At 40.6% G+C, this 24,993-nt stretch overlaps 1 protein-coding gene across 1 annotated transcript in view; it reads right to left on the reverse strand.

The window, feature by feature from the left end:
* LOC113124733 (LIM/homeobox protein LMX-1.2-like) overlaps window positions 1-24,993 on the reverse strand; it is a 45,871-nt gene that overhangs the window by 19,310 nt on the left and 1,568 nt on the right. The gene's annotated exons all lie outside the window — the stretch shown is intronic.

Raw genomic sequence — 24,993 nt, forward strand, 5'->3', positions numbered from 1 at the left:
AGCCAAAACTCCTGGATCAAGACTAGGCTTTTTGAGTAAGGGTTTGATGACTGCGGTCTTAAAGGCCTGTGGTACGTAGCCTGATACTAGAGATAAATTTACTAAGTCTAATAAAGATGAGTTCATTAATGGCAGGGTGCCTTTAAGCAGTCTAGTTGGGATGGGGTCTAAGAGACACGTTGATGATTTAGATGAAGCTACTACTGATGTAAATTCAGAGAGATCTATGGGAGCGAAGCAGTCTAAACATAACTGAGGTCCTACAGATGATTCAAGAGCTACTGTAGTAGAAGATTCATTTATTGCAGGTATAGGAAGCATCTGCTGAATTTTATCGCCAATAGTTGTGATTTTATTTGTAAAGAAACTCATAAATTCATCACTGCTGAGAGCTAAGGGAACACTGGGCTCAACAGAGCTGTGACTTTTTGTCAGCCTGGCTACAGTGCTGAAAAGAAACCTGGGATTGTTCTTATTTTCCTCGATTAGTGATGAATAGTATGCAGTTCTGGCTTTACGGAGAGCTTTTTTATATGTTAGTAGACTGTTTTTCCAGGCTAGATAAAATTCCTCTAAATTTGTGGAACACCACTTCCTTTCCAGCCTTCGTGATGCCTGATTCTAGGTACGAATATGTAAATTATACCATGGGGCTAATCTCCTCTGATTCACTAACTTCTTTTTCAGAGGGGCTACAGAATCAAGCGTTTCACGCAGTGAGGTTACAGCGCTGTCAACAACATGATCAATTTGGTAGGGAGTAGGATTAAGGCAGCTGCCCTCCACTATGTTTATACTTGGCATAGACGTAAATAAAGATGGAATCATTTTCTTAAATTTATTAACAGCATAGTCAGATAAACATCTGCTGTAGTGGAATTTTCTTCCAAATGCTGCATGATCCATCCATCCATACATCCATCCATCCATCTTCTATACCCGCTTTTTCCTGAAAGCCAGGGTCACGGGGATCTGCTGGAGTCTATCCCAGTTCTCTCTCGGGTGAAAGGCAGGGCTGCATGATCCATTATCTTCAATTTAAAAGTTATTAAAGAATGATATGACAAAACAGGATTTGGGGAAAAAACTATTAAATGTTCAATTTCGATGCCATAGGTCAGAACAAGTTCAAGGGTGTGATTGAAACAGTGGGTGGGTTTATTAACATTTTGAATGAAACCAATTGAATCTAATATAGAATTAAATGCAATGCTGAGACTATTATTTTCAACATCTATATCAATGTTAAAATCTCCCACTATAATGACTTTATCTGATCTAAGCACTAAATCAGACAGGAAGGCTGGAAATTCAGTTAAAAACTCTGAGTAAGGGACAGGTGGACGGTACAAAATGACAAGTAGAACTGGTTTTTGTGTTTTCCAGTTTGGATGCGAGAGACTAAGAGTGAGGCTCTCAAATGAGTTATAACTGTTCTGAGGATGAAAGTTTAATAATAAGTTTGACTGGAAGATTGCAGCTACTCCTCCACCTCGACCTGTGCTTCGAGGAACATGATAATTTTTATGACTGAGGGGGGTTGATTCATTCAGACTGACATATTTATCCTGCTGCAGCCAGGTTTCAGTAAGACATGCTGTTTCTGCACAAACACTGTCAGTGAGTGATCTCTCCAGAGCAGAAATTTCCATCATCTGGTACAGTCAACGCACAAGATTCAGAAAAGGAATCAGTACCTTGCAGAGTGGAGCATCTGTTGTGAAGCACAAGATTGACATCTACAGGCTAGATGCAGTACTGAAAGATGGTTTACTGAGTGTAGGTGGAAGGCTCAGCCACTCAGCTTTCTTTGAAGAGCAGAAACATCCTGCTATTTTCTCCAAAGACCAGCATGTCACCAAGCCTATTTTGCGGCATATACACCAGCAGCTTGGACATGCAGGACGGAACCATATGCTCTCAGCTCTCCGTAAATATAATGGATCACCAGTGCCAGCTCAGCCTGCAAAAAGATCATCTCTGAGTGTGTTGTTTGTAGACATCACAAAGGACAACCATCTGAGCAGAAAATGGCTGACATGCTAGAGCAGGGGTATTCAACTAAAATTTAAAGAGGTCCAGTTAGAGAAAATTTCTTGAAGCAAAGGTCCAGAAGATCATAATGTCTAACTAGTTAGTGAGATATATATTTAAGTAGCCTAGTAGTTTTATCAACATCTGCATGTAATCAATACCTGACTGTCAAATCAAATGAATTCAGTACAATTCAAAAACTTTCTGACAATATTTATTGTCATGTAACACACAACTGAACATATATGTATGGCTGTAGATATGTATAATGTTCTCTCATTAACTAAGTTTTCGCTCTTTCTCCGTCTCACTTTACAGTTTCTCTCCCTTTGTTTTCTACATGTATCGCTCTCTTTCTTTTTCTTTGTACTGTCTTTTCATGCAGTGTTGCCAACTCGTCAGTAAGGAAAGTAGCTATTGGCTGTCCTAAAAGTCGCTAGAAGTCGCTGAATGACGTCATCGTGTGATTTGCATAATGTCCATGGCACATGCTGTAATTGTGATGGACGCTTTTGCCAACTTCAGAAATGGAAAGTAAGAGACAATTGTGATTCTTTATAAGAAATAAGGGACAGAATAAGGGACACTCAAAATATTTGTACTGTGCCATATAATGTAGCATGACGGCCTGCAGTTAATAAGTTCTCAGAACTAAATACATTTGCCTTGCTGTAAATGACTGAGGCTGTTTGAGTCAAATGCAGTGATTTATTTTAGACAAAGAACATTTAACTTTTTATTTTATTTTATTTTTTTATTACGCTATGTATAGTACAGATCACGCACATACATGATCGCACGCGCGATTCATTTGCAGTCGGGACGCGGAGGCGTGAACACTTCCTGCTGTGACTGCAGCTGGGGGGAGGGACTGCTGCGAGAGGACTGGGCCGCCTGTGAAGGCTTTGGGACGGGGGAGGGGCTCGCGGCTGATTTGCAGTCTTACTGCGGCAAATTGAGAAGTGTAAGAATGGTGCAGTACAGACACATCAGAGTCTACAAATGTCTCCAGTAACACCAGAAAAAGTCGCCAGATTTGTCGCTAGTCGCTTTAAAAAAAAAAAAGTGTCGCTAGAGGGGTCTGAATACTCGCTAAATATAGCGACAAAGTCGCTAAGTTGGCAACTCTGTTTTCATGTGTAACTTGCCTCTAGCGCTGTTTACACTGTAGAGTCGTAATGTTTACCGCCTGGGATGCACAGACTTGATTGGCTGAGTGGTATCACGTGGGATGGCTCAACTCGCATGCAATTGGTCTGTGCGTTTCCACTACTGTAAAGTCTAAAAAAGCTGCTCCGGTGGAAATAGAAGCGCCCCGTTAGGTTTTAAATCACAATCTTCTGTTTTGGCTGTACGTCCGGGTCCGTATGGGACGGCTTCTGGGTCCGCACCCGGACCGCGGTCCGCCTGTTAGTGACCACTGTGCTAGAGGAAGAGGAATGCATTTGTCCAGATTTGCCACCTTTCACCAATGTAGATGTGGACTATTTTGGGCCTATTGAGGTAAAGAGAGAATGTACAATGGTCAAGAGATATGGAGTTATCTTTAACTGCATAGCCAGCCGAGCTGTACATCTAGAGGTGGCATGTTCACTAACAAATGACCTCGGTATGAATGCCATAAGATTTTATATGCCACAGAGGCCCAGTGCGTCAGATGAGATCATACAATGGCACAAATTTTATTGGTGCAGAGCGAGAAATGAGGGAGGCTTTGTAGACCACATTAAAATCCATCAAGCTCTACTGCCAAAAGAAATCGACTTTTGCTCGCACGTCCCGAAAAGTGTTGTATTCTGTCCTACAGAATACAGTCACTGGATGATGTCACTGGATGATGCAGTCTGCACTGATGATACAGTCACTGGATGATGAAAGCCTACAAACCATCTTATGTGAAGTGGAAGTTATTCTCAGTGACTGCCCCATTACCAGAATCTCAGATGATGTGAATGACTTGGAAGCTGTAAATGACCTTTACATCAAATCTCTTGCTGACCTGTTCTGGAAAACATGTACAAGAGAATACATAGTCTGCTTCAGCAAAGACAGATGTGGTGAAAGCCCCAGAGACGCTTTGCAGTTGGAGACATCATTGTGGTGAAGGATCATACTGCTCCTCATGGTTCCTGAATCTTGGGAAAAATAACCATTACTTACCCTCATAAAGTTAAAGAAGCGTTACCATTACTTACCCTCACGTTTAGGCTGTACAGCTGAAGATGAAGACAGGACAGCTAGAAAGACCCAAATCCAAATTCTTCTTCAAGAAGCCATTTAAGCAGACTGCAGACTTTTATGGCTCCTTATTTGGTGTTGGATAAATTGTACTTTTTACACAATTGAGGCCAGTGTGTAGCAGCCAATGTTCCTCTTTTGGTGTGGTTTTATTTGATTTGGTTTAGGTTTATTTAGGTGGTGGCGTTTGTTTACATTTTGAGTGGCATAGTGACCTATATTTTATTCAACCGCTGGTGGCAGTGTTGAGGTGTGTATAAGTGTAAGGGTGACACTTACACTGACTTGGGTGTTTGGGTTTTTACCACTTCACACTCCACCATACCTCCACACTCACTGCCTTGTCATTCATCCACCAAGCCAATGCCATAGATTGCCACCCTGGACTCTAGACTCAGAACATCAAGCCATATTCACATTAGTTTTCAATAAACGAGAGCACATCCCTAACAGAACTGGATAGTCGCTACACATATGAAATACACATTTCTAAGTTAGCAGACTGGTAATTAACTAAGAGCTCTGGATAATTAACTAGGGCTAAAAAAAGCTACATAAAGTGAAGAGAGTGTACAACAAATGAGAACTTTAATTAACACAGAAGAATTAATTTCGTAATGCACTTCTGCTTGTTGTTATGCCTAGCCTACCTTCTTCATTGGCTAATTTAGACTATAATTAGTATAATTAGAAATATGTTTGTTTTTTTTGTTCAACAAAGCAAAAACGTTTTTTGCCAAATGTGATTCCCCTGCTGCTTAAAATATGGAAAATATGGTTATATAAACTTGGACAGCAATTATTAGCATGACTGTTTTGCTGTTTTTTTTGTTCTTCTGAATCAGTTTGTTGGATTGCATCCTTTTCTGTAGTTTATCATTGTTCTTAAATAAGATATGTTACTATCAACTCTCATCTGAATTCCACCACCTGTCATCCCTTGAACTGATATTTATGCGTGACAGTGTAAAGTAATAATAATCATAGTCTATTCTGTGTCTTTTTAGGGAAAATTAGAACATAATACACATGGGACCTGTCTGTGCAGCTGTGGCTTATTGGTCAGTGGATAGTGCATGCTTCATGCCCCTTGGCATGTGTCGTCATTCTGAAGTATTCTTCCAAATCTTTCAAACTTCTAGGACTAACTCTAATTACACAAACCTGGCTTAGATAATCACCTGTCAGGTGGGTGGCCTGACATGGCATTTGCCACACTTTTTCACTGTGTACACCAGTATCTGCATTCATATTTTGTATTTACTTTCAAACTGAAAATACTGTTTATTGCAACCTCAAATATACTGATACATCATTTCTTACATGTGCTGTACCATCAGACCTAGTTTAACATGTTGCTGCTTATTACTATTACACCTTTAAATCTATTTTTTTCCAACCACAGCAGTCTATATAAAGCAAGTTACTCGAACTGACATTATTGACTCTTTGAAAACATCTAATGTTCGAATTCAGCTAATAAATTTCAGTGGCTTCACTTCAAAATTGAGACTTTGTAAATGGGTTAATGAGTGAAACATTTTTATTTTTGCAGAATCTTTGCTCAGTGTTTAGCCCATGACACACAAATCCAGTGCTCAATTGTTGGTCAAATTGGGGCCATTTGTGAGCATCTGTCTCCCTAGTTTTTGCACGGTGTACTGCACTGTTGGCACCCTGATCAGTGGCTTTTAAACTCATCTTGCATGTTTCTTGGTGTTTGGTTTCAAATTCTTTTTCTTAGAGTGTTATATTTTAAAATGCTAACTATTTAATGTAGGTTTTACACAATATACAAATTAAAGAGTTGCTAACATTGTTACAGTTGGTGCAGCTTAATTTTTGCAGCAATTCTCTTGAATTTTACTTAATTCATTATAATAAAGTTTGAACTAATTTTCTATGCATTATGCAGATTTGACTTAATTTTCATTGTTAAAGTTTCTTTATGTTATTCATTTTTCCCCAGTGTAAAACATGAGTGCTGTTGAATTGTGGTTCAACAGAAGCATTTAAAAAAAATTAAAAAAACAGATTTTAATGTGCTTTCAACAGTGGAGTCTAATGCCCAAAAATTAAAAGGCAGTGTCTGATTTTCAATAGTTAATTTTCAGTAAATTTTTATTCATTATTGCTTTTGTCATCTTCAAGTTATTTCAGTCAACACTGTGGGTTTTTCATTCTTTAATGGAAGGGTACCAACAATTTTGTTGACGTGTGTATATATGTTTATTGTAAATTTGCATGTATATAGAATTTCGAGGGGCGATTTGTGCCTCCTTGCATATTATATATGTGTATGTCTGTGCATATTTATTCATAGTTTATGTGGTTATATTGAAAGAGTTTTTCCTTCTTTAAAACTGTAGAACAAGAATTGGCAGTGTTTTTTGAACTACACCTAGCACATTAAACTCATTAAACTAGAATCACCTGTGTCCATATTTAAAACAGGTCTTCTGTGTTATAATGAGGACAAGAAGGAGTTGCTGTTGGAATTGTCTTCTCTTGGCAATAAGGTGGAACAAAATTTGATGCCATGTACCACAGAGAGAGAAAGTGATTGAAAGAGAAGTGAGTCAATAGCCAAGAGATCATCAGGAGCTCTTCAGGTATATTTTCGGTGAAAGAAAAAACACAAAATGGATCAGGCAAATGTACCATTGTCAAATCTTTTTAGTTTTTTTTTTTTTTTTTACCTGTCCTGTTTGGCACCGCAATAAATGCTCCTCAGTCTCCCTGAGTGGGTTTATGACAATATGTGTTGTTCCTGCAAGAATCTAGCACCTGGTGCAACAGAAGGCCCCAGTAAAAAAAAAAAACACAGCTACACCCATCTTAAAGAACTGGCAGTCGAAGCACCAAAAATGCCCCAACGGAGGCAACCAAGAGATTACGCAGAGGACCCCAAGGCCCACCCCGAGGCCGCCCAACACACCAAGCGAAGCCCCATGACGTGAAGTCCAGCACACCCAGGACTGCCCAGACCCCAACCGTCTCCCACACAGGGTCGCAGGGCGCATCCACCACCACCAAATGTCCACCAAGATCCGTCAAGAACCAGACCTCAACAGCCAAACAACCCTAGCCTAGACCAAGACTGGGCCAGGACCAGTTTTTCCAGTATTTTTTCAATTTTTAATAACATTCAGGAGCCAGTAGGACAATCAAATAGAGATGAGAAGATTTTATTATTTTATTTTGATATTTATTTTTTTCTCAACTGTTTAACAGGAGTTAGTTCAAAATGCACTTTTTTTAACACAATTGTTAGGTTCTGGATTCAGGTCTGTGTCGAGTTTAGGTGTGAATGTGAGTGTGAATGGCTGACTGTCTTATTGTGTTAGACCTGTGATAGACTGGCAAACTGTATAGACTGGCAGCTGGGGTGTATACTGCCTAAGTCAGTCTTTAGTATAGTGTAGTGTATGACCACCGAGCTTAATCTGCCCACAAACATCCCAAGAGTTGGGGTCAAGAATTCCAGAGCACAGACCTTCACCATAAAGAAGGACTGAGATATGTTTTATTGCCAAACAAGAAAACTGCCTTAAAACAAACATGGACAATCTTATCAGCAAAGTCAAGCTAACCCTAAACAGAACACTCTATTCCTCTATTCAAACTGTGACCAGTGAGCAAACACACGCACACACACACACACACACGGGTTTCAGGAAAACCCTATGGACTAGTCATGCTGACCTTTGCACACCAAAGACCCCAGAACCAGGCCAGACATGATGTGCAACCTGAAGGACTGTTGGTGCCACTACAACCCCTACTGGAGAGTTTAAAGCTAGCTTTGTGAAAGCCACACACAAACAGTTAGATGTATAATTTGCTTGTATTAATCAATGTAATTCAATATGCTGTAATCATATTAGCCTATCTGGATTATGAGTATTTGCACCATTCAAGTCTCTAAATATATGTCGCTAAATAATCAACTGTGTCACCAGTCATTAAGTTTGTAATTAATGAAAGTGTAAAAGATAAAACCAAATTATCACTCATAGCAACTTGAGGATGCTATCCAACATTAAACTCCGAAGAAGAAGAGGGGACCATTTGAGTGTATCAACACTGTGCTTTATCTTATGGTAACGTTAATGATTCATTAGTCAAACAGTATTTCTTCTAAAAGTGTGTATGATATGGCTAATGACGGTGTTATCACTCCCTCGGTCCTTTGATTAGCTAAAACAACAGTGCTAGCTAACGTTAGCTCAGTCATTTAACGGGAGGGGGAGATGGAGCTCCTCTGCCTTTAGCTGTGATGGTTAAGGTGAAAATAATCTGACTGAAATGTTTATTCAGAGCAGTCAGCAGCATGAATGATATTACTGAGTCAACACACCAAGAAACAAGTTCAGGAAGCAGCCTAAGGCCTGATACATACTTCGCAACAACAGAGAAATTTGTTCATTTTCTCGATGTGGCAAGAACAACAACAAAGTTAGTTACCTTTTTCCACGAATTATTAGCATCTCATTTGTGTGTCTTCATATGCCTTACAAGATGTGTTATAAAGATTTTCATACTTCCTCGCCGCTTCTAGCTGCTGTTCCTCAAAACTATCCATTGCTATAACAACCGCCAGAAGAAAAAGCAGGAATGACTTTCTGCATTAACCACGCCCACTTCAAAATTCTGACCAATCAGACAACAGTTGTCGGACACCACAAGAAGAAAGTTCTGCCCCGATGATGTGTCAAGAACAAACTGTGAGAACTCCAAAACCAGGGCTGCAAGAAAAAAATGTCATTCAACATAGAACATGACTTTCACCAGCTCTTTCTGTCTGTCTCTGAGGTTTTGCTTAGACAGTGATATCTTGACCAGCAGACATGATGCTTTGCAGATGGCTTACAATGACAGTAGACCTAATTCTTGCAGCTTTATCCCAATCTGCATGGAACTGTAGAAGGGTTGATGTTTCTACATTGGGCAGTGAGGTAGCAGAGAAGGTGGCTTGGTCCTGGGCGACAGCTTTGTCTGCTTTCACAGCTCTCTAAGTTGACTGGTTAACAGCTGACCACCTAAAGACTTCTTGAACGTCACCTCCAGACAGACACTTGGATTCTTCAAGCAGATGGTTGTACAGCTTAGTGATCAGACATTCACCAATCTGCTCTCAAAAGGCTCTCTACTAAGGGCATCTGCAACAACATTCTTAGGCCCTGGTACATACTTGATGTCAAAGTCATACACAGCCAACTTTGCAACCCAACTCTGCTCACACGCATCAAGTTTGGGCTTGGTGAGTATGTGGGAGAGCGGATTGTTGTCTGTCCAGGCAGTAAAAGCATGGCCCTTTAACCAATGGCTGAACTTGTCACATATTTCCCACTTTAAAGCCAGGAACTCCGACTGGTGAGCTGGATATTTACTCTGAGCCTTATTCAGGGTCTTACTGGCAAATACCATAGGGCGTGCTCTCTCGTTACCAGGAGCAATCTGGGATAAGACGACGCCCAAGCCATCAGTAAATGCATCCATGGACAGAATAAATGGCTGGTTGAAGTCAGGAAGTGCTAGGACAGAATTGTTAAGCACAGCATCTTTCAGTCTCTGTAAGGTGACTGGCTCTGAGGTCCAGTCTGCAGCTGTTAGCTTCCTGTAGGCGTTCACTCTTTTTATCCTCCCCTTTATATTCACTGTTCTTTCTAGTCACGGATGTCAGTTGGAACACAGGCTTTGCCACTGTAGAGCAGTTAGGAATAAAACGCTGATACCACATGACCAAACCTAGGAATGACTTGATCTTCTTTGGGCATGGTGTCAGGCCATCGGGAGACATCAAATCAGACTTTGACACTTTTGTTATGGCTTCTACCTTAGGTGGGTCAGTGGAAACTGCAGTGCTGTCTATAACATGGCCCAGAAAGTGGACTGAATGGCGCAGGAGGTGGCATTTCTTTGGCACCAGCTTAAGGTTGTATGTTCTCAACTGCACAAACACCATCTCCAGCCTCTTCAAAGCCTCTTCCTCACTTGGTGCAAATACCATCTAATCGTCAAGATAACACAAAAGGCTAAGGAAATTTTGGTCTCCAAAGATCATCATCATATGCATGAAACTTCCAGGGCTGAACCCTGAGTATAACAGACCCTGTGGGAGTCTGTTATACTCATGAAGACCAACTGGCGATGCAAAAGCAGTGACTATCTTGTGGTCCTCATGTAGGGGCATTGTAGAACCCAGATATGAGGTCCATTGTACTGAACAGTACATTTCCTTCCAGAGCAGCAAGGCAATCAGCCTGATGTGGTAAGGGATAAGCATCCTTTACTGTTCGGGCGTTAAGCCATCTGAAATTTGTGCAGATGCACAGATCACCGTTCCTCTTCCAGACTAACACTAGTGGTGAAGCAAACTCACTCATGGACTTGCAGGTGATGCCTTTCTCCTCCATTTCATTCAGTGTCTCTCTGACCTTTTGATATTGGTGGAACACATCTGTAAGGGAGCTTAAAAGGTCTCTCATCCACCAGATGGATTTTGTGAACAAAGTCCTTCATCCTTTATGACTTTAAACACTCATTGCCTATAGGTTGGAGTTCCTCCATGGCCAAACACGGGAACACATCTGCCAACTTAGCATTTCTCTTGATGGTTATGGGCTTATCAGTGGGATTTATAATCTTCATAGGGACCCAACCATTACCCCAGAGAGGAGTCACAACTCTGCCAATAAGAATATTCCTTGGGATGGCACAAGACTTTGTTGGTTCAACCACCACAATGCAGCCAGGGGGACCTCGTGACTTGTCTGGCTGCCTACCCCAAACAAAGTGTTTGTGTCCCGGTGACAGACTCACGGCGTAATTAAGCGTCACCATCCCCACTATGTCAGGGACATCTTCACCCCTCCACCTGTGTACACCAGCAAGCATGGCCAGGAAGTCATCACGCCTCTTCTCATTAATCTACACTTGTTACCACATAAAGACGAAGTGAAAACAGAATTTTAGGAATATTTGTAAATTTATAAAAAATAAAAATATGAAATATCACATTTGTATAAAGTATTTAGTTGAAGCACCTTTAACATCAATTACAGCCTCAAGTCTTTTTAGACATGGCACAACAAGCTGTCAGGATTGCTGGTAGCGGCCTGTCCAACACTGCCCCCTGCTGATCTTGGCCTGACCTGGACCTCGAGCTAATCAGTTGATTCACTGCACCCGTTCAGCACTGGTCTTAAACACGCCAGGACAACAGGCTCGCTGCCAGATTGTGGTTAATCCTCGCCTGACTCTTTCACAGCACGGCAAGAATCGAGCTTTTGGACAATTTGGTTTGGCTTTTTGGAATACGCGGTCACAACCACTGGAAGACGTGATCGGTCCTTTGTTTTGTTATAAGACTGCTTTGGGTTTTGGGAATACACGAACCCAGCCATTAAAGACTTGATTTGCCTTTTGTTCTGATGCAGGACTAATGTGTCGGAGAGACTTGTTTTGACGTTTTGTTCGTTTTGGGAATAATTGACTCTCCTGCTTTAAGCTGAAAGCCTCACGTCACTATAATGCTCAAGAGGAAGTTTACATAAGTTGTTTTACAAGTAACTGGCATTTCAAACAAGCTACTTTACTTTGTTTGACTCATATGGGGCCAAGTGGCGCTTCCAGGGCTTTCACCCGAATCATCTTCTCTACTGGGAAAAAATAAAACTCTTGTTGTAACTGTTCCTCGTGACTGTCAGAATTATTGAGCTCCAAACCAGAGCGCTAGTAGACTCTAACACAAGCTTTGCACACCTTTGTGGGTTTTTCTGCCATTCTCTTTGAAAATCCTCTCAATCTCAGTCAGGTTGGATGGGGACTGTCGGTTTTCATTGAGCATATCTCTGTATTTTGCTCTATTCAGCTTTCCCTCAAGCCTGACCAGTCTCCCAGTCGCTGCTGCTGAAAAACACCCCACAGCATGACCATGCTTCACTGTTGTACTTCACTGTTGGCAGAGGTGGGAAGTAACGAAGTACAAATACTTTGTTACTGTATTTAAGTAGATTTTTCAGGTATCTCTACTTTACTTGAGTATTTATTTTTCTGATGACTTTTTACTTTTACACCCTACATTTAAACAAAAGTACTTTCTGTACTTTCTACTCCTTACATTATCAAGACAGGCTTGTTACTTTTTCAACCTACATGAATCACGACACGATTTAAAAGACATAACTAGCTAGAGAGTGAAATCGAGTGAGTGCACAGGTTATGATAGAGAAAACCTGCAGTGCGACATGGAGGTAGAAAGGGATCCAGGGAGTATTGCCAAGTCAGATGACAATGCAGATTCGGAAAAGCAAAACATTCCCCATCCATGGCTGTATTTAAAAGAACTATTTGACGTTGTCGGCTCCAAGAGTGATTCATGGTGAATGTCTTGTGTTTTGTTCCCTGTACCAGCACTGTGCAAGCTGTTAATAAAAGAAGAATTTCTTTTTTGTGTTGAACTTTTTTTAGTTTTGCCGCGCTATCAAAAGATGTACTGTGCATCATTGATGGCAAAAAACCTTTTTACTTAAGTACATTTCACACCCTGTACTTTATTTCTTTTACTTGAGTAAAGGATAGAGTTGGTACTTCTACTTTTAACAGTCTTTTTTCACACAAGTACCTGTATTTCTACTTAAGTATAGAATGTGAGTACTTTTGCCACCTCTGACTGTTGGGATGGTATTGATCAGCTGATGAGAGGTGCCTGGTTTCCTCCAGACATAACATTTAGAATTGAGGCCAAACAATCCTGGTGTCATCAGACCAGAGAATCTTGTTTCTCACAGTGTGAGAGTCCTTCAGGTACTGTTTTGCAATCTCTAAGCAGACATTCATATGTATTGCACTAAGGAGAGGCTTCTGCCTAGCCACTCTGCCATAAAGCCCAGATTGATGGAGGGCTGCAGTGATGGTTGTTCCTCTGGAACCTTGTCCCATCTCCACACAGGATTTCTGGAGCTCAGTCAGAGTGACCATTAGGTTCTTGGTCACACCTCTTGCTAAGGCCCTTCTCCCACGATTGCTCAGTTTGGCTGAACTACCAGCTCTTGGAAGAGTCCTGGTTGAGCCTCTCTTTCTTTCTCTAAAATCTTAAAATCTGGTTAGAAATCTAAGGGTAATCATGGACTCAGACTTAAATTTTAACAGCCACAGTAAATTAATTACATCGTCAGCATTTCACCATCTCAAAAACATTGCCAGAATCAAAGGGATCACGTCTAAACCAGACTTGGAGAGACTCATTCATGCATGTATCTCTAGCGGGTTAGATTACTGTAACGGCCTGCTCACAGGGCTCTCAAAACGAGCTGTAAGGCATCTACAGTACATCCAGAACGCTGCTGCTCGGGTCCTGACTAAAACCAGGAAGTACAACCACATTACTCCTGTTCTCAGATCTCTGCACTGGCTTCCTGTCGCTCAGAGAATAGACTTTAAAACAGGCCTGCTTGTGTATAGGTCTCTTCATGGCTCAGCACCACAGTACATCTCTGATATGTTGGTGCCATATGAACCATATCGGACTCTGAGAACATCAAGCACAGGCCTTCAGTTTTATGCAGCTAAAACCTGGAATAGTCTTCCTGATGATGTTAGACAAGTCTCATCTCTGACAATGTTTAAGTCCAGGCTAAAAACTTTTCTTTTTAGTGCAGCATATGACAACTGAAAGTGTTTTACCTGAAAGTATTTTATCTGAACTCATTCTCATTTAATTTTATTTCAAGGTCATTTTTTACTATTTGCTGTTTCCTGTTTTGATTTTGCATATGTACTTTTAAACTTGTCTTTTATTTCTGTAAAACACTTTGAATTACTCTGTCTATGAATTGTGCTATATATATAGTGGGCACAGTGGGTACACTCATATTTAACTCACATGCTGTCCATTTCTTCTGATCCTCCTTGAGATGGTTCTGCTCCTTCATTGGAGTCCAGCTGTGTTTAAACTGATTGGACGTGATTAGGAAAGGCACACACCTGTCTATATAAGACCTTACAGCTCACAGTGCATGTCAGAGTAAATGAGAATCATGAGGTTGAAGGAACTGCCCAAGGAGCTCAGAGACAGAATTGTGGCAAGGCACAGATCTGGCCAAGGTTACAAAAGAATTTCTGCAGCACTCAAGGTTCCTAAGAGCACAGTGGCCTCCATAATCCTCAAATGGAAAAAGTTTGGGACGACCAGAACTCTTCCTAGACCTGGCCGTCCAGCCAAACTGAGCAATCGTGGGAGAAGAGCCTTGGTGAGAGAGGTAAAGAAGAACCCAAAGATCACTGTGGCTGAGCTCCAGAGATGCAGTAGGGAGATGGGAGAAAGTTCCACAAAGTCAACTATCACTGCAGCCCTCCTCCAGTCGGGGCTTTATGGCAGAGTGGCCCGACGGAAACCTCTCCTCAGTGCAAGACACATGAAAGCCTGCATAGAGTTTGCCAAAAAACACACGAAGGACTCCCAGACTATGAGAAATAAGATTCTCTGGTCTGATGAGACCAAGATTGAACTTTTTGGCGTTAATTCTAAGCGGTATGTGTGGAGAAAACCAGGCACTGCTCATCACCTGCCCAATACAATCCCTACAGTGAAACATGGTGGTGGGAGCATCATGTTGTGGGGGTGTTTTTCAGCTGCAGGGACAGGACGACTGGTTGCAATTGAAGGAAAGATGAATGTGGCCAAGTACAGAGATATTGTGGAAGAAAACCTCTTCCAGAGTGCTCAGGACCTCAGACTGGGCCGAAGGTTCACCTTTCAACAGGACAATGACCCTAAGCACACAGCTAAAATAACAAAGGAGCGGCTTCGGAACAACTCTGTGACCGTTCTTGACTGGCCCAGCCAGAGCCCTGACCTAAACCCAATTGAGCATCTCTGGAGAGACCTGAAAATGTCTGTCCACCAACGTTCACCATCCAACCTGACAGAACTGGAGAGGATCTGCAAGGAAGAATGGCAGAGGATCCCCAAATCCAGGTGTGAAAAACTTGTTGCATCATTCCCAAGAAGACTCATGGCTGTACTAGCTCAAAAGGGTGCTTCTACTCAATACTGAGCACAGGGTCTGAATACTTATGACCATGTGATATTTCAGTTTTTCTTTTTTAATAAATTTGCAAAAATTTCTACATTTCTGTTTTTTTCTGTCTAGATGGGGTGCTGAGTGTACATTAATGAGAAATAAAATGAACTTTTTTGATTTTTGGCAAATGGCTGCAATGACACAAAGAGTGAAAAATTTAAAGGGGTCTGAATACTTTCCATACCCACTGTAAATAAGCTTGCCTTGCCTTGTGCCAAACTTCTTCCATTTGATTATTATGGAGGTCACTGTCCTGGGAAACTTCACTGGAAGTTTGCAGAAATGCAGAAATGGATTGTAGTCTTCCCCTTCTCTGAGCTCTGCAGGCAGTTCGTTTGACCTCATAGCTTGGTTTTTGCTCTCATATGTATTGACACCTGTGAGGCAAGTGAGACACAATTTCCATTTAGCAAATGAGTTAACCAGGACCTGATAATAATAATCCTCCTGGAGGTACTGGGACTTAACACATACCAGCACATACCGTCATAAAAAAGGCAGGGCTTTAAGAAGATAAAGAACATTAAAGTGGGGTGGAGGGGTAGTAGCAGACTTTATTTCCCAGGGCATCCCTCCCCCATCCCCAGCCCTGACATTAGTATGAAGAAGAATATACAGTGGGGCAAAAAAGTATTTAGTCAGCCACCAATTGTGCAAGTTCTCCCATTTAAAAACATGAGAGAGGCCTGTAATTTTCATCATAGGTATACCTCAACTATGAGAAACAAAATGAGAAAAAAAATCCAGAAAATTACATTGTCTGATTTTTAAAGAATTGATTTGCAAATTATTGGTGGAAAATAAGTATTTGGGTCAATAACAAAAGTTTATTGCCTAAACTTAACTGGGCAAGGAATATCAATGAAGTAATTACTGTTACACTGGTAGTGGAGGCACTCCCTGACAACACACGTTCTTTCTCCTTGTCCGCTGGGAATGAAAAGCAGAACACAGAAGAAAGTGAAGAGAAAACATGGTATAAAAAGAAGCACAGAGTTGGAAAGGAAACAACAGAGAAAGACAAAGGATCATAAAACAGTGAAGCAGTGTGTGTTTGTATTGATGTGTGTGCCTTGTGTGTGAATGGTCTCCTGAGAGCAGGAAGCTAATAATGTGGACAGCTTGGAGCAGGCAGGTTTTGGATGAGCCCATGGGGGCTTATGTTGTCTCAGGCTGCTAAATGCCAGGCAGATTCCCCAGAGAGGCCTGCAGCACTGATGAAACGATTAAATGGGAAAAAAGAGGAGAAAAGGGGAGGGGGGACAGGGGCAGAGGACTGGAGAACGTGTATCTGTCAGATTGGAGAGCTGCTGTCTAAAAACTGTGGTAGCATTACGGTACTAAGCATTTCAGTAACAACAAAAAGAGAAAACACAACAGCATTTCTGATTACAGAATAGGTTTTGACAGAACCAAAGTCAATCAGGATCCACCAACATACAATGAAGTAACCCTCACTGATGCTCTCTGTGGATGTTCTCACTGCTGAGTCAATTTAAACTGAGTTTGAAAGGAGATAGATAGATAGGCCTGCTGAAATCATAAGGTGTATCTCAATGAAAGCCATTAACATCATGTTATGGTAAAACAGTGTTTCTCAAACTGTGGGGTGCAGACGACTGCCAGGGAGGCGCAACATCGCACCTGGATGTTTTTTTTCCCTTTCATGTCAGAGCATGTTGCAGGCGAACTATTGTTTTGGTGTGTGAGCACCCCAAACTCATTTTAGGGACGTACATCAAATCCGCTGCCAACCCAGCCACTGAGGCTGCACAAGCCAGTGCTGCCTTTGTGCCGGTCCCAAACCCGGAAAAATTGGCGAGGGTTGTGTCATGAAGGGCATCCGCCATAAAACCTGTGCCAAATCAGATATGCGGATCACAAACAAGTTTCCCGGTCAAGGCCCGGGTTACCAATGACCGCCAGTGGTACTGTTGACCAACGGGGTACCATTGGAAATTGGGCTACTATAGGTCAAAGGAGGAGAAAGAGGAGGAAGGCACATCCAAAGGAAGCAGGAGAGGAGAAAGGGTAGGAGTGTGGAGGTGAAAGCAGGAACCCTGAATGTAGGCACTATGACAGGTAAAGGGAGAGAGCTTGCTGATATGATGGAGCGGAGAAAGGTAGACATATTGTGTGTAGAAGAGACCAAGTGGACAGGCAGTAAAGCCAGGAACATTGGAGGTGGATTCACACTGTTCTACCATGGTGTGGATAGGAAAATTAATGATGTAGGGATAATCCTGAAGGAAGAGTATAGCAAGAGTGTATTGGAAGTGAAGAGAGTATCGGATAGGATGATGAGTATGAAACCTGAAATCGAAGGGGCAATAATAAATGTCATTAATGCATATGCCCCACAAAAGGGATGTGAGATGGAAGAGAAAGAAAAGTTCTGGAGTGAGTTAGATGAAATGGCTGAGGGTGTACCAAAGGAAGAAAGAGTGGTGATTGGAGCAGACTTCAATGGACAAGTTGGTGAAGGGAATAGAGGTGTTGAGGAGGTGATGGGTAGGTACAGTGTCAAGGAGAGGAATGTGGAAGGGAAGGGAGATGCAAAGAGCTGTAGGAACTACAGAGGCATAAAGTTGAGTAAAAAAGTAGTCGAAGCTAGGCTGAGAGGAGAGATGATGGTCAGTGAGCAACAATATGGTTTCATTCCAAGAAAAGTACCACAGATGCGATGTTTGCTTTGAGGATGTTGATGGAGAAGTACAGAGAAGAGAGTGGCAGAGAAGTATGAGGACAGTGTTACAGCGGTGAGGTGTGCAGTAGGAGTGACAGACTGGTTCAAGGTGAAGGTAAGTCTGCACCAAGGATCAGCTCTCAGCCCCTTCTTATTTGCAATGGTGATGGATAGGTTGACGGATGACATCAGACAGGAGTCTCCATGGACTATGATGTTTGTGGATGACATTGTCATTTGTAGGGAAAGTAGGGAGCAGGCAGAAATGAACCTGGAGAGATGGCAGTACGCATTGGAGAGTGAAAGGGAAGGTTTACAAGACAGTAGTGAGATACAACAGTGAGATGTTATATGGACTGGAGACAGTGGCACTGATAAAAAGAGGAGGCAGAGCTGGAGGTGGCAGAGCTGAAGATGCTGAGATTTTCATTGGGAGTGATGTGGATGGATAGGATTAGGAATGAACAGATTAGAGGGATAGTGCAGGTAGGACAGTTTGGAGACAAAGTGAGAGAGGCAAAACTTAGATGGTTTGGGCATGTGCTGAGAAGGGATGCAGAGTACATTGGGAGAAAAATGCTTAGGATGGAGCTGCCAGCCAAGAGGAGAAGAGGAAGGCCAAAGAGGAGGTTCATGGATGTGGTGAAGGAGGACATGCGCGAGGTTGGTGTAACAGAGGAAGATACAAGACACAGAGAAAGATGGAGAGGGATGATCCGCTGTGGCGACCCCGAAAGGGAGCAGCCGAAAGTAGAAGAAAAAGAACAAATCCGCTGCCGTTGTGATTTCTCACTGGCCTCTGTTTCTCACTGACAAGACACATGTAGGTTTGGACAATGGACATGTATCGCACTGGGTGAAAAGAAAAACGTGACATTTCCAAAACTAAAAGACAAAGACTGCCAATGTGAATTATGATTTACCACCAAAATCCAAGATGAGAAAATATGACGTTGCATATATTGTACTCATGGCAAATGCAGTAGGAGATGAAGAAAGACCACTCTGTGTTTTGTGTCTCAAAACTCTGGCAGTGGACAATATGAAAGCTAAGAAATTAAAGAAACACTTAGAGACCTTACACTCCTGTCATGTCTGTAGCCGCTCAGGTTTTTCAGGTGGCTCACTACAGCCACTAATACCCAGATACAGTGACTTGACCCTTCATTTTCATATTTTTATATTTGGACTTGTTTTTGTAGTTTGAGTGCACTGAGCTCCCCTAACCCTTCCCTCCCTTCCCTTCCCCCTCACATGTATATTCAATTCAATTCAATTTTATTTGTATAGTGCCAAATCACAATACAAATCATCTCAAGGCACTTTACAAAAACAAAAAACCCAACAAATCCCTTATGAGCAGCACTTGGTGACAGTGGAGAGGAAAAACTCCCTTTAACGGAAGAAAAAACCTCCAGCAGAACCAGGCTCAGTTTGGGCAGCCATCTGCCTCGACTGGTTGGGGTGAGTGGATAGAGGAGAGAGAAAAGAACAACAACAATAAACAACAAATAGACACTGCAGACTGGTGGGGCTTGGGATTGGGGTTCCACCATTGAATGTCACTAACCTTGTGCTCTCTCTCTCCCCTAGTTTGTGCTCTCTCCCTCTCTCTCTCCCTCTCTCTTTGTACCTTCTGCAGGTGTCCCTGGTCCTGGAGCTGTATATCGCTGATGTGCAGTTACTGGCCCCACCAACCTGCAGTGTCTATCTGTTGTTTATTGTTGCTGTTCTTTTCTCTCTCCTCTATCCACTCACCGCAACCAGTGAGTATCTCACAAACCACAAACCAAGATTGTTTTTGTTTTTTTGTTTGCTTTTTATTCTCTTTGCTATTCTGCGCATGCGTGATAGCCCTTCCTTAGAAGTGCAACGGCTTGTGCTGTATGTCAGGTGGAGGCCGGAGATGATGAAACATCTTGCGACGTGTAGGTGGTTATAGAAGGTATTTTCTATCATTTTTTTTATTGTTTAGTCTGTATTTGTGCATTCAATGTGTGCAGTGTCTATGGAAATTTGCCATCTCAAACTAGCTGTCCATACATACAGTGGGGCAAAAAAGTATTTAGTCTTTAAAGTGAGGAAAAGTTACGTTAATAAATTGTGAGAAGAACAAATTCTCCATAATAATCAACAGGGCTAAGCCCCCTAAGAATGAATCATTATACCTGCTAAACATCATACATTAGCACTGTCAGCATGAGCATGTTAGCATGCTGCCATTAGCATTTAGCTCTAAGCAGCACTACTAGCACTCCAAAGACAGCAGTGCACAGGTCATCTTATGTTTGTTTCCTACGTGTATGTGTGTGAAGGCTTCAGAAATATGTGTCCAGACTCTTTTTGCAACTAGTCCAAAGTGTATTTGAATCCATTTAAAGCAGAGGTTTTCCTCAAACAGTAGCTGCACTCCAACACACTCTATGAGCTGAAAATGATCCCTCCAAAGCTCTCTGGGCACTATGTCCACTGAAATGTTTCATGTTCCCTCTGTTTGAAGTCAATGTGGGGTCAGAGGACCAGTAATATAAATCATTGTAAGATGGTGATGGAGAGATGTGAAAGGAGTACAACCCAGTTCTATAAAAACAGAACAGGGCTAAATGCAGCTTCTACTGGTCCCTGTTTTGTTTTTGTTGGTTGACTGTTGTTGTTGGATGTTCACCCCATCCTCTTTTTTTCCATTCACTCCTGGGGGGCAAAGGGATGTTTAAAGTCCTGGAAAGCTTGCTATGTCACTCTCAAGTTTGACTAATGCTAAACATTCTTCTTCATAATAAAATAAACCTGCTCAACTGAGCAATGACATATTCCAATACCTCTTTTTATCAATTAACAATTAATGGTTTATGAATAAAAGCAATGAAAGAAGAGGAAACAATTCTTAAGCAAGAACAAGTGGTAAAAACATGTAGTTACATTGCTGTTGCACACAGAAGGCCATAGGCGAATGTATCAGGCTGTTTACAGTTAAAACACACAACCAAACAACAAACCTGAGTGTGAAACGAAATGCAGCTGTAATTAGGTATGCCTGTTCAAATGGCCTCTAGCAGTAACTCCTCCAAAGCACCAGAACAGATTTTCAAAACTCCTGAAAAATATACAATATTCTTCTACTGTACTGCTTTGAAACTGATTATTCACCCACAAAACCTTTGATTTAAAGGATGATTCTAATGTTATTCTATACTTTTCTCAACAAATCCTATGTGCAAAGCCAAGCCAACAAGTGTTAGGTGTGTATCATGTATATCCAAGGTCTGATACAAATTACTACTGTAGCTTTTACTCAAACCCACTAACAACCTCTGCTCCCAGAAATACTCATGAAAACACCAAATGTGAATGAATTACCTGCTGAAAATAGTCAGCAGGGTGCAAAAACAACCTTGGCATATCAGGGTGATGAAGAAGAAGCCATTCTCTGATTTCAGCAGTTATTTAGATATAGGAAAAATATAGGTTCAGAGGAAAAGATTTTGTGAATATATTTTAAAAATCAGATCTGAAGCCTCCCTTCAATAAATGTCAATATGTTTTATAAGAAGTGATTATAAGTGCTTTGAGACTATTGATAAAATATGTGGTTTTTCCAGGTTGCAAAAAGCTCAACATAAGTCTTCAACCTACAGCTACAGTGTTAAGCACATCAAAGATGAGATCTGTGAGGATTGAATGATATATCTTCTGACATCTCTTTTTTTTCAATATTTTTCAATATTTTTCTTTATGAATAGCTAAAGTAGATGAGGGGAACAAGTTAAGCAACTGTATAAAACACACAGTAATAGCACCGTGTTTGAGTATGACTGAACTGAAAGTGAGCTCTCTCCTGTGGAGCACTTGACTTAAGATGATGACCCAGTGGTCACTGGTGAGAAAGCCTACATCAGCACCACCAAGACCTAAATCAATTTTTAACACAGTGGTTTTTGTGTTGGAAAGTCCTAACAACACATGGTTTATTAGTACTTTAGAAAACTTTAGAAAAAAAATAAGAGCATTGTGTGATCTACACCTGAACAGCCAACACTGTCAGTGCCTTCCAAAATTGGCATTAATGTTTCTCGAGGTATCAGCACAAAAACACAAATTATACAGAGATTTGTAAGAGGCTTTTCATGGAAGAAATCATCCTGTGGCTGTTTGTTTGAGTGGAAGCTTCGAGTGTGCAATCAAAACTTGAAGTATATCACAATGAAGAGACTTGGCACAAGTAGTGAGAAATGTGATGTGTCAAAAACAAAATTTAAAGGTGCAGTGTGAAAAAATGTAAAAGATTTAGCAGCATCTAGTGGTGAAACTGCAGAATGCAATCTTCTGAGCACCCCTGACACCTGATCCCCTCTTTTCAAGTTCGAGGTAGAGTACAGTGACAGTCACCTTTAAAACAAAACAAGATTCCCTGTCTAGGGAATCTAGGGTGCCTGCCAGTGTTTGTTCATTCTGGGCTACTGTAGTTCCTATTGAGGTACAACATGGCTGCCTGTGTTAAAGGAGACACACTCCCTATGTAAATGTAAAAGGCTTATTCTAAGATTAAGAAAATGCAACAGCGAGTATTTTCCAGTGATTACACTAATGACAACATGTTTATAAATACTATATTCTCCTTCTGCTACTACATTCCTCTAAATATTACACAAACTTTTACGTTTTACAAACATCATTCACAAATAACATTACAAATGTGTCTTTATGTGAAAAAAACGCCAAGGCAAAAAAATACAGTGGCAACTCTTTGAAATTAACTGGTTTTCTTAGGAAAAGATAAACATTAGTCCCATGGTGTGAATGCTGTCAAACAATGTTAGCTGATTTAGCTGTGCACTTGCCAGTTAACGAGCTAATGTAACTTAGAGAAACACATTGCAATTATTCCTAAAACTCAGTTTCATGTTTCCAACATCAATATGACAACGTAACAAGTTATAACGCCACCCCCTGTCTTGACTTGACTGACTGAAGGGAACTGGAGTTCCACAGCAGAGCAGCTGAATGTTTTGTAAGGGTAAATAAATATCTTGTTTTTGAATAAGTACAGCGTTGTCTTTCCACAAGAAACACTAGTATGTCTATAAAGGCTCATATTTTATGCATTTGAGGTCTGAGAGAGAGGGCTAGCATTTGCCATCTAAGGTAGTCACAGCCAATAGTCTACACTTAAATATCCTGTGCATACAGTAGCATTTCATCTTTTATAAAATGAGATTTTGGCCAAATGTATTTTAGAACAGGAAAAACTGAGCGCCCATATTGCTACAACAAACTTTGTAACCCGTTGATGAAAAATGACAAATTGCACATTTGCACACATTGGCTGGTCAAAAACCCAGCTGTAACTGCATTTGAGTTTGATACAGTAATCCTCATCAGTAATCCTCATCAGCTAGTCTTTTGGTTTATGATGGCGATCTGCTGATGCACTTCATTTATTAACACTTATTCATATTATATGGTCAAACCATGGTTATGTCTACAATGTTAATATTCAATGTTACATACACACACACATCTCTCTGTGTGTGTATGTATATATATATAATATCTATGTGTGTGTGTGTGTGTACCCACATTACATTCTGCATGATAAAATGTAAAGATTTCACAGTGACCTGATTCTGTCTTTTGGTTTATGATGGCTATCTGCTGATACACTTAGTTTATTAACACTTGGGTTCAGTTTCAGCACATGCCCTTCAAAGGGTCTGTGCACGGCCCTTATAATATTATAAATCAGTATAAATCAACATTCTGCTTAGAAGCTGAACACCCCTAAATGTCTAATCCTAGAATCAGCTCTGCTGCTTCTAACCTCTCTCTGACACATCGAACCATTTTTACAACTAGTTTGCGGACTATGGAGGAAAGCAGAATAAAAACAGAATGAAATTAATTTTAAACTCTCATATGAACTTAATAATTTGTCACTCATTTATGTATTTAAAATATGACAAAGTTTTTTGCCACAGTACGATTTTAGTACAATATCCTCCTTGCTTTTGTTGTAACTCAGTCTGAATGAGATGTTTGCCAGTTATGGTAAATAAAAAGTAAATAAAAAGTCAAAGCTGAACACCGGGTGGAATAACCAAAAAACAACCACATAAGAATAATAATGAAATATAAAAAATAATAGATTGTTATTTTGATTTCTTTTTTGATTTGAGGTAAAACAGAGATCTAGATGACATGAACATAATATACAATTCCAAAAGGTATATTTAATATATTCCTTCTGGATAATAATAATTTTAGAATGTTTTCTCTTTCATAATGAGCCTACCTTGCATTGTGTTTTGTGCAAAATAAAATATACAGTATATATTTAATCTCTGTGCCGCTTTCTACAGTTCATACAGCCCATAATCTGACCAACACTTAATAATTAATACTGATTAGAGACAAACGTCCAGACAACAGTTCAGCATGAAAACGCCTGCACACTAAATGTTGCCAGTTAGCCATGTCACACATAGTCTATTAGCAGAGTAATAAATGATTCTTGCAATTAACTCTACACGTTTTCTTTGAATAAAATGTTTTAACGCTAACATTTTATAATAAGGGTCTAAATCATACAATATTTAATTAATGTCGGAATAATGTTGTATGCATGAAAGATGTATCATGAATTTCTGTTGCAGCAGCTTAGATGTTTCTATGTGATATATTTAAAAGATCACTGTTAAATTGAAAAGAATTAATTGCTTGCCATATTTCAAATGATTCATGCGTGCTTATTTTTCGTTTCAATATCTGTAGAAATAAAATGCAAATGCTGTTTTGATAATAAAGGTCAAAATAAATGATTGAAAATTGTCATAAATATTAAGAACAACAGATTAAAGAGAAATTTGATCCGTGGAAACAGCCTATGAATATAATTCCTGTCGCCATTACCCACCTCGCATAAACAAAAGAATGTACATCTGCCTTGCC

Source organism: Mastacembelus armatus, chromosome 12 (genome assembly GCF_900324485.2).
Source record: "Mastacembelus armatus chromosome 12, fMasArm1.2, whole genome shotgun sequence".
Classification (NCBI taxonomy): domain Eukaryota; kingdom Metazoa; phylum Chordata; class Actinopteri; order Synbranchiformes; family Mastacembelidae; genus Mastacembelus; species Mastacembelus armatus.